This window comes from Xenopus laevis, chromosome 9_10S, assembly GCF_017654675.1.
Source record: "Xenopus laevis strain J_2021 chromosome 9_10S, Xenopus_laevis_v10.1, whole genome shotgun sequence".
Taxonomy (NCBI): Eukaryota; Metazoa; Chordata; class Amphibia; order Anura; family Pipidae; genus Xenopus; species Xenopus laevis.
The window spans coordinates 17,835,910-17,846,210 of NC_054388.1; the positions used below are offsets into that span (position 1 = coordinate 17,835,910).

A 10,301-nucleotide genomic window follows, 5' to 3' on the forward strand; every position below is an offset into this window, starting at 1 on the left:
GAACTTGCCATTCTTCCTGCTGAATTTACTGCCCATGTGACCAATCTACTGTAACAGGTGGATGGGTCAGAGTCTTCCTAAACCTTCCCTTGGGTTACTATCTTTTTTTTAAAAATCTTCATTTTTTGTCAAGCAAAAAAGACATTACAGCAATTGCACATAATCATCGAAAACATAGCATATAAGCCTAACATTGCTAAAACACATTACGTATGTTGCTACTGCAATTATCATCTCTTGCATATTAATAGAAAATCACAGATGTAGGCTAAGCAATGTATCCATATCAGACAGATCTGTCTTCGGTACGCTGCCAATAATAAACAATCTTAGTATGGTGCAACCTGATCAAAAATTATGTAAAGGGGGATAAGAAAAGGGGATAAAAGGGGAGGGAAACAGTCCAGGCTTATCAATATACTCTGAAAAAGCAATGAATCACAGTAGAAAGTGAACAGTTTGACATTACAGATACAGTTAGGCAAGACAAATTACCAAATTAGCCAAACAAATGCAAATAGTAGCAAACATGGTTTGAAATAAAAGGTGGCCCTGTCATGGTCTGGCAGAGAGTAGCCAACTTAGCAACCGGGTCTAACCCCTTCCATTTAGTGAGTCCACGGTAGCCATGTGGCCCAATGTTTCCGAATAGCTGTTTGGGTTACTGCATGGATTTCTTCAAACTTTCGAACCTCCTCCATTTCTGTCCACCATTCAGAGATAGTAGGCACTGATGAAGATTTCCATTTGCGTGGAATCAGGATTTTTGCAGCATTCAACGCATATTGAGCCAAGGATTTATTGTAGAGGGATGTTGAAATGTCATTGTGGTGAAACAATACTGCTGCCGCCGTCATCTCGATATCCAGTTTAAGCTGGTCCTTGCATATGGACAGAATCAGCATCCAGTATTCCTGAATTACTGTACAGTCCCAGAAAATATGGAGCAATGTGCCCCGACCAAGTCCACAACGCCAGCAGATATCCGAGACCCCTGGGAAGATTTTGCTCAATTTAGTAGGGGTATTGTACCATCTTGTCAGGATCTTATAGTTGCATTCCAAGATGCGGCAACAGGATTTGAGGATCATCTCTTCTTGTTCCTGTTCAGAAAACGGATGGTTAAGGTCGTGGCCCCATTTTGCAAGATGTGGTTGTGGAGGCAGTCGCTCATCTGTACCTGTTAAGAGTATCCGGTAGATGGATGAGATGTTACGTCTGACCGGAGCTGCTTGACAACACAGGGTTTCAAATGTTGTAAAAATAGAAGTGCCCAAGGTCAGTGGGAGCTTAGGGCAAATGAAACTCGCCAACTGTTGGTATCAAAAGAGTTCTGTCGCAGGTAGATGTAATAACTCTTTGATTTGCACCCATTGGGGTATAGTTCCTTTGGGGCATAAATGAAAAATTTGTGTTATTGTGCCTTGTTGCCAAAGAGACAGATAGCCCTTAGATATACCAGGAGGAAAGTCAGCATTATGTGTAAGAGGGGTCAGCAGGGATTTTGCCGACATAAGACCATTTTTTGTCCTGAGCATATCCCAAACATTGAGGGCATAAGTAGAAAGGTGATGTGTTAAATCAGTGTTCCGATTTTTCGGAGAAAGCCAAGGAAGAAGTTGCAAAGGCTGTGCTGAAAAGGTTTGCTCTATAGAGACCCAAGATTTAGAGTGGCCATGGTAAGTCCAATCCAAAATCCTTAGCAATACACTTGCCTGATGATACTTGCTGAAATCTGGTAAACCAGTACCCCCTTTAGTTTTAGGGCGTGTGAGAATTTCGAATTTTATCCGAGGGCTTTTGTTATTCCACACAAAGTTCTGGATCAAGGAGTTCAAAAGTTTGAAGAAATCGGGCGGAGGTTTCATCGGATGGGCCTGAAACACATATAGCAATCGTGGAAGAATATTCATTTTTATTGTATTAACTCTGCCAAACCATGTCCCTTGGGTTACTATCCACTGGTTTCGGAACCCGGGCAAGGGGTCCAACTCCCAGCAACTCCCGATAGGCACAAAATAATTAGACTCTTTATCCTCAGGTGGGGCCCTCGCTTATGGTATGGAGGAAGGGATTACCACACTGGTATAAGCACACACGGTAGTCACTCTTGGTTAATTAAACTTTGGGCGCCAGTGGTTCTTTAAAACAGCAGAAGATTCATTGAACTGGTGGTGCACTTCACAAAGCAAGTAGTGGCAGCAGGTCATTTACACAATTGTATTACTCACAGAAACTGTCTGATCCTTTGTTAGTCAGCTTTGTGAATTGAGCCGCCTTTCCTGCCTTCGGTGCACATTCCCCATTGAAGGCGACCTCACAGCTGGTCTCAAGCTCCAAGGATCTCTCTATCCCTGAGTCTAACCACTTGTGTCCCTAACCTGGTGGCAATGTCACCGCAGGGTGCTAACCCTTCACTGCAGGCCCGGACTGGCAATCTGTGGGTTCTGGCAAATGCCAGAGGGGCTGCTATAAGGTCCCATAGAAAGTCAGTATTTAGTGGGCTGGTGGGGGCTGTTTGGGCCTCTATGTAGGCTGATTGGGCCTCTGTGTACCTGAAATGCCAGGGTCTATTTTAGTTCTCAGTCCGGACCTACTTCACTGCACTCCTCGTTGGAGCCTTAGCTGCTCACTAACTTTCCTGAAGTGATCTGTCACTCCTATAGTGACTTATAGTTTCTGACCTGACACTCACTTACTTCTATACTGAGGCCTACCAACACCTCAGGCCCGAATAGCACACCCACTTCCAATGTGTGCACTGGACAGAGCCAGAACACATGGTAACATCCCTTTTTATAACCTCTGGGGAACTACTCCGCCTCCCCTATGGGAAAAGGACCCAGCCTAGCTGGCCAACACTTTCACTGGGGCATGAAAAACCCTTTACCCTTTTCTATAGTGACATCTACTGGCCAGTCACTGAACTGCCAAAAGAATACGTTCACATTGGAATAATGAAACCAAAGAACATAAAGGTTAGCAAAACCTTTACCCTCCTACACCATCTTCCTTGAAGCACCAGTCTCCCACCCAGAGTGCTGCCCATGCAGATCCATTTCACTGTTGCTCTGCCCTACAGTCTCCACGAGAATATAAATCTCAATAATCACCCTGATCAGTGTGCACAGTGTGACTGACAGTTTTGTTTACCCTGGAAGGGACCTGGGCACAGGGATATACAGAACTAGCTGTTGCACATCATTAGTGTCTTGTCAGGTTTAACACAGCAACATATATAACAGCACACTGCAAAATGGTGGCTTAGTCTTTTTCACACACTCTCAGCACAGGAACAGGAAGAAGAGAACATGTGACCAGCTGCTATCCCTATCTTAAGGTGATATATATTACAATTAGTATCCCCCAGTCAGTTACTTGCCCAACCTGGGAGGGGCAGTGGCATGTTGAGGAGCTGAGGGAATGGACAACAGTCCAGGCCTCTGTTCTTACATCAAGCTAGTTCAGCTCTCTGTATTACCAACCTGTGGAAAGTGCTGCAGCTCCCCTATCATTTAGTTCCCCTATAGTGACACATATATAAGGGGGGAGAATAAAAGTGCAGGAAAATTGACGTCTTGTACTTTCAAGCAGAAACTACAGAACTACTCTCGTTCTTGAATCTGCATTCTACATTGCCCCAAGATGGTAGCAACCTCACTTCTTGGGCTAATTGTGCCCCAGAGCTTGACGTTCTATTTCACAGGTAGTGACCTTTCCAAGCAGAAAGTTGGCACCAAACCATCAAGTTCCCAGGGCTGACACCTCCTCTGCTTTATATGCCCCAGATGAATTGTTTAAAGGAAACACTGCTTGAAGGAAAACTATACCCCCAAAATTAATAATTGAGCAACAGACAGTTTATATCAAATTAAGTGGCATATTAAAGAATCTTACCAAACTGGTATATATATTTAAGTAAATATTGTCCCTTTACATCTCTTGCCTTGAACCACCATTTCGTGATGGTCTTTGTGCTGCCTTAGAGATCACCTGACCAGAAATACTACAACTCTAACAAGAAGAAGTGTGGAAGCAAAAGACAGAACTCTGTTATTTGTGACCTAACAAGTATAGTTTGTTTGGTATGTTTATATGCACCGTGAATCATATGATCCCAGGAGGCGGCCCTTAATTTTTGAAATGGCAGTTTTCTATTTATGATTACCCAATGGCACATACTACTAAAAAAGTATATTATTATGAAAATGGTTTATTTACATGAAGAACGGCTTTACATGAGCGGTTTTATGCAAAAAAAAAAAACATTGTTTGAGGGGTATAGTTTTCCTTTAACTGGGCCTTGGTACCTTCTTTCAGATATAAGAGCAGGACTATGCAATTCTCTCAAAGTGGGGTACATCATAGAAAGGCATGTGGGCTGAATTCAAGGTCATTCATTAGGTTATCTGCATCTTAGGGAGGTATGGAAGATATGTCATATATAAGGCATCCCCCTACTTCACTATGGGGTTCTGCAACTATAGAAACACACAAGCAGCAAATCAATGAATACACCAAGCTAACCAAGTATTGAATACCAATATTCGTGTACATAGCATCAAGTATTGGGGTTAGGATGAAAACCTTTCTGCGCTAAACCAGCTTCCATCCTCTGCAAGATGACATTTTGAAGTCAGAATGCCCTGCCTCTTCTCATTTACATAAATACAATGGAAACAAGAGGCAGACCATGTGCAGCAGTACTGAAAGCCACACTGCCCTGGCTCTTACTGGATACAACTGCCCATCACACTACCTGAGCTGCATCGGGAAAAACAAGCTCCCTTAGATACGTGACTAACATGGCTACATGTGCAATTGACTGATGGAAGGAACCAGACAAACCCAAGACAAAAGTTGAGCAGGGAATTGACAAACTTTAAATTTCCAAAGTTTATTACAGGGCATAATAAAAGCATAAGTATTCGCATACAGGGAGACCTAAAAACAGGCCCCTCCAGGCCATATAAAATAGTATTTATATAACCCCCCCCAATGAGCAGAGCTGAGCCCGGATTCATTCCACTATTTAAAGGACACTTGTTTGTTCAATAGACTGTATGGTCCAGGGCATGAATAGGTAACCACTACACGAAATCTGGATTTGCTTAGTACAGGGAGCACATCAGCACTTAAACCTGTCAGAGAAGTTAGGGGATGTGGGGACAGCAAGTGGGACGTCACTGGCTTTAACTTCCACAGCTTTGAACTTCCTGATAGGCTGTGCCTTGTGCACCTAAAACACAGGAGAGAGAAAAAAATAATTAAATATTTGAGTGCAGTTCATAACATGCGACCCCCGCAGCAGTCTGTGTAGTTCATTCTTTATGGGTGTGTTGGGTACCAATGAGCACAAGGTTAGTGGTTCATGGACAAATCAGAATTCCCATGAGGTGGTCTAAACAAGGCCATTGGATGGCAAACCATTCCCACACCTAACACAGTCTTGGCTTACTCTGCCTCTGCAGCATACACAGTAGTAGCCATACACAGATCTTCTTCCTCTTTGCGTTGCTTTCGTGGTCTCTTCTTCCAAAAGGCTCTTTTGAGCTTCCATCTCTGCCAAGCACTTCTCAAACTCCTGGCGCTCCTTGGCCCTTTTTGCTGTAGCCAGCTCAAAGCCTTCTTGAATCATGGAACCAGAAAAGCTATCTACGTTTAGAAAAGAGAAAGATGCAGCTGGAATATGGGCAATCAGTCAATAGCCATGATAGGAAACGCTCATAACAAGACAGATCAATGCCATGCTGCTGTCAACTCCAAAGTTACAGGTGTGATGGAATTTTTAGCCACATGGTTAAACACAGCTCCTCCAACATATGAACTATACAGACCAGCTCCATCATACCAACCACTGAGCCTGCCCACCTTAAATGGGTACTGGCCCAGAATATATAGTATTGCAAGATGCAACTAGGATATTCAGATTCTCCATTTAGCTTCGGAAAGCCACAGTTTTTCCTGATAGTCTGTTAAAGGAGACATTTTATACAGTTCTTTTAAAATAATATCCCCCTTCAGTGCAAAGTGCAGTGATGCAAACGCAACTTTAAAAAAGAAAATCCCCTCTGAAAAACCATTATGTAAGAGCAGATAAGATACTCTAGGTTGAAATGAAGAATGGGAGTGTCTATTCTCCCATAGAAAAGAGTTCATTGACAGCCAGTACTTTTTTAGGCCTCTATTTTTACTCAGTTCTCTTATCTTTATCAGAGCTTTCTTTTATTTTTCTTAGTATCCTCTCACCTTTTCTTTATTTTGTTTCATTGTTCTCTCTTTGATATCTACCTCTCACTATGATCCAGTTCACTTTTCCCTTTCTGTGCCGTTGGATTTTTTTCTCATGTACCCCTGCCCTCCCTTATTGAAAACAAAGATGGAAGCGGCCTATAATGATCCTTGGTGGTCAGAGGGGCTACGAGCCAAATGACACATGACATAAATAAACCTGCCATAAGAATTTTCAGTGCAGTTCCATTCAGGTGTTTCTGCTGCTGGATTCTCTTCTCTATTTCCAAGTCAAAACCAATGGCTTTAGTGGTTTCCTTGACAGACGGCTTCTTATGGAAGACTGGACCCCCTTCCTGTATTCTAGTGTCCAGCTCCTTAGCCTTACACTTGTACCTGACACAAAGACACAAGGTCACACAATTGCCCCAGGATCATTACTGCAACATATGGTACTCTTATGTTGGGCTCATAAACCGGAGAATAGAGCACTACATCCATAGCCAGAACAGTAGGTAATCTTGCCCCAACTTACTGATGAATCATGTCTAGTTCCTCAGCTTCCAGCTTTGCAGCACCTTAACAAGTGGTTGGCCGATGACGCTGTTTGGTTTGGAGCAGTGGGGTCTTTGGGTTGGTCAGTTTTGGTTTTAGCATCTTCACTGGAGAGGGTCCTATAAGAGGAAGAGACCAGTCAACATGTACATTATAACCAGACACATTTCTTGGAGCTCCGGGGCATCCTCTGTAAAATATTGCTATCATAGCACTTTATTTTACCAGAATGAAGAAAAATTTGAAAGCCCAGCCTGCCAGGTCAACCCCAAAGCCAGTTGGAGGAAAGCACAATAAGGACATTGAAATTTTTTTTGGGAAACTGCCTGAGGATTCAGAGCATACGGAGGATTCAAATATGGCGGACGAAGCAGCCCTGGGCCCTGATACTGCGTCACTAAACGATAAGTCCGACCAGTCCTCCCTACGGTCATTTATTTCTGACCTACCTAATAAGTCGGATTTTGCACAGCTTTTGGTGGATATCAAATCCTCTATAAAGCAGGAAGTATCTGCTTTACAGTCAGAAATGGAAAAACTGTCCGGTCGACTTACCACACTAGAAACCTCGCAGACGGCCCTACAAGGGAAAACAACACGCTTGTCGTTGAAAATAACTGAACAAGAACGACAGATATATATGTTGAGGAGATCTACGGTGGACATGGAGAACAGGAATCGTCATTGTAAAATAAGGATTAGAGGGATATCGGAGAATGTGAGCTTGCCGGAAACCCGCCAACGCATGGAGGATCTATTCTGACAGCTTCTAAACCTGGATAAAGAAGCTTCCATCCGAATAGACAGGTTTCACAGAGCAATGTCGGGCAGACAAGGGAAGCCCAGGGATGTTCTGTGTCGCCTACACTATTTTACACAGAAGGAAGAAATTCTGCGCAAGGCCAGAGACACGGGAGAACTAAAGATTGGAGAGGACAAGATTGAACTTTTCCAGGACTTAGCATTCTCGACCATTCTACAGCGCAGGCTCCTGAAGGATGTCACAGGAGCGCTAACAGCACGTAAAATCCTTTATAGATGGGCATACCCGTTTGCCCTGGTGGTCCATTACAAAGGTGCTTGGCTTCACCTACGGGAACCCAATGATGCGGATCGCTTCTGCACTGCCTTAGACATCGTCAAACTGGACCGCACATAATGGTTTAATTATGCATACGGGCCCCACTCCGCAACCACCGCCGAGGGCTAAGAGGCGTTTGTGGCATTTTTTGTAACAGCCTTGGTAGCCAGGAACTCGGCTGTGTCTCTAAATGGATGATTCTCTACATTGATCTGACCACTGTATGGTATGAGCCAACTGTCTTTGTTTGGTAATATTGACTCTAACTTTATTCTTAGTTACGAATTTTAATATCCTGCTGTTTCTTATTTGTTACTCATGAAGAGTTGCTAAGGTTTAATCACCCACTTAAAATATTTAAACTGAGTTTTCTTTAGAGGATACCAACTGGTATTATTTGTGTTGATTATTATTATTGCCCTAGATCCAGCTTACCTCCTAAAGGCCTCAATGGAAGGCCCTTACTGTTTCTATTTATTGAAATAAGAGATCAGAGAAATTCATGGACAAGATCATTTGCTTCCTGGCTTGTATTTGAATTCAGTTATTGATATGGTAATATAGATTAATGAATATGCTGGGAATTGTTATGCTTATTATTGTGAACCAGCTACTGCTCATAGCACAAGAGTTATCAAAAAAGGGGAAAAAAGGAAAAAAAAACATAAAATACAAAATTTTATTACAAAAATAAACAAAAAATTAAAAAGAAATTCTATGTGTGTGTATATATATATATATATATATATATATATATATATATATATATATATATATATATATATATATATATATATATATATATATATATATATATATATATGCTCCTGTATAGTTATACAGGAGCAGTGACCAGCTCCATGTTGTAGCTCCCACCCTTCCCAGCTATAGTCAGGTGATCCCACTGGTGTCTAATAAAAGGGCAGCCAAGTTTGGGAGTTTTACTTTGAAAGCAGCTAGTAAGTTGCAGGTAAAACTTAGTCCCTTTGTATAATTAAGCAATTGAATTCTTAATGAATCAGATGAAAATTAAGCGTAGGACTGGCCAGATATGGGATGACTTTGACGTAGTTGGCCAGCTTAAATATATTGCAATATATGGACAAACAATCCCTGTGTTGTTTAAAGGGTAAGGCATTTTTTAGTAGCAGTATGCACAAAATGTCTCTGTCTTAAATATATTGATAATGGGTTGAGTGCAGAGGACCTCTTGTAGTTGACTATATGTATTTTGTGGTCACACCCTCATTGCACCCCCGCCTAATGGTTTTTAAAAAATAGTGGTGAGCACAACTTTCCCTTGTTTTATATATATATATATATATATATATATATATATATATATATATATATATAAATAAATAAATAAATAGAAACACAAGAAACACTAAAATGTTTCGATGGCAATTTGCCACGTTTCAAGCTAGAATGTACTGGAGCACCATCCTATTTCGGTTGTTATCAGATACACCACCCCAATACGCTCATTACCAGCTTATAACTATATGGAAGTAACGGCTAGTCCTCCTTCCGTTGTTAAGAGCTTACATACACCTTACCCCGGTTAACAGGAGGTGTTTTTCCATCCTGATCCCACTTCTCTCTTCTCTCTGAATTCTCATATCCTATTCCTACTATTCTTCCATCTATACTTCCTACAATAGTACTATGAGTATGTCGAATCAATCCGTTCCTGATAAGAAACAAACACAGGTGAATATAGTGAGTATTAACACAAATGGACAAATGGACAAATGGACTGTACAGGTGGCCTTTGTACAGGAGACCCACTTTAAGACATCTTGTGTTCCTACATGGTCTAATAGATATTTGCCGGAAATTTTATTGCAGTTTACCACAACAGAGCAAGACTAAGGGAGTGGCTATTTTATTTGGGAAAAATTTTCACTTTCAGGTTCTCTCTACAAAAAAGGATCCGGATGGGAGATTTGTTTTTGTGAAGGGGACTTTGGGGACTCAGATGTTCACTTTTGCAGCCATATACCTGCCCAATGAACAACAAGATAAAGCTTTTCATATAATAACGGAGGCCTTGTTAAGTTTTATGGAAGGAATCTTGGTTCTTGGCGGGGATCTAAATGTCCCTCTTAACCCCCACATTGACTTCTCCACAAGCAAATCCAATGTTTCTTTTGGGATTGTCAGGAATATAACTAAAGATTGACATAGGCTACAGTTAGTAGATGCTTGGCGACTCCTTAAACCTCAAGAAAAAGATTACACCTTCTTCTCTGCCCAGGCATAACCGTTACACCAGAATAGATTATGTGTTCCTTACACAACACTATTTGGGGGACCTTAGTGACACAGATATATATACCCGCTCATGGTCAGATCATGCACCAATCAGCATCGCTCTGACCCTAAATACAGAGTCCCACCACAGGGGGACTTGGCGGTTAAATGAGTCCAT

At 41.8% G+C, this 10,301-nt stretch overlaps 1 long non-coding RNA gene across 1 annotated transcript; it reads right to left on the bottom strand.

The window, feature by feature from the left end:
• Nucleotides 1–4,886: 4,886 nt before the first annotated feature.
• Nucleotides 4,887–7,442, bottom strand: LOC121399177. The gene is made up of 2 exons (XR_005964792.1): nucleotides 6,767–7,442; nucleotides 4,887–6,627 (listed from the first exon to the last, which is right to left on the bottom strand). It is a non-coding gene; the product is annotated as an uncharacterized LOC121399177 (long non-coding RNA).
• Nucleotides 7,443–10,301: the final 2,859 nt, after the last annotated feature.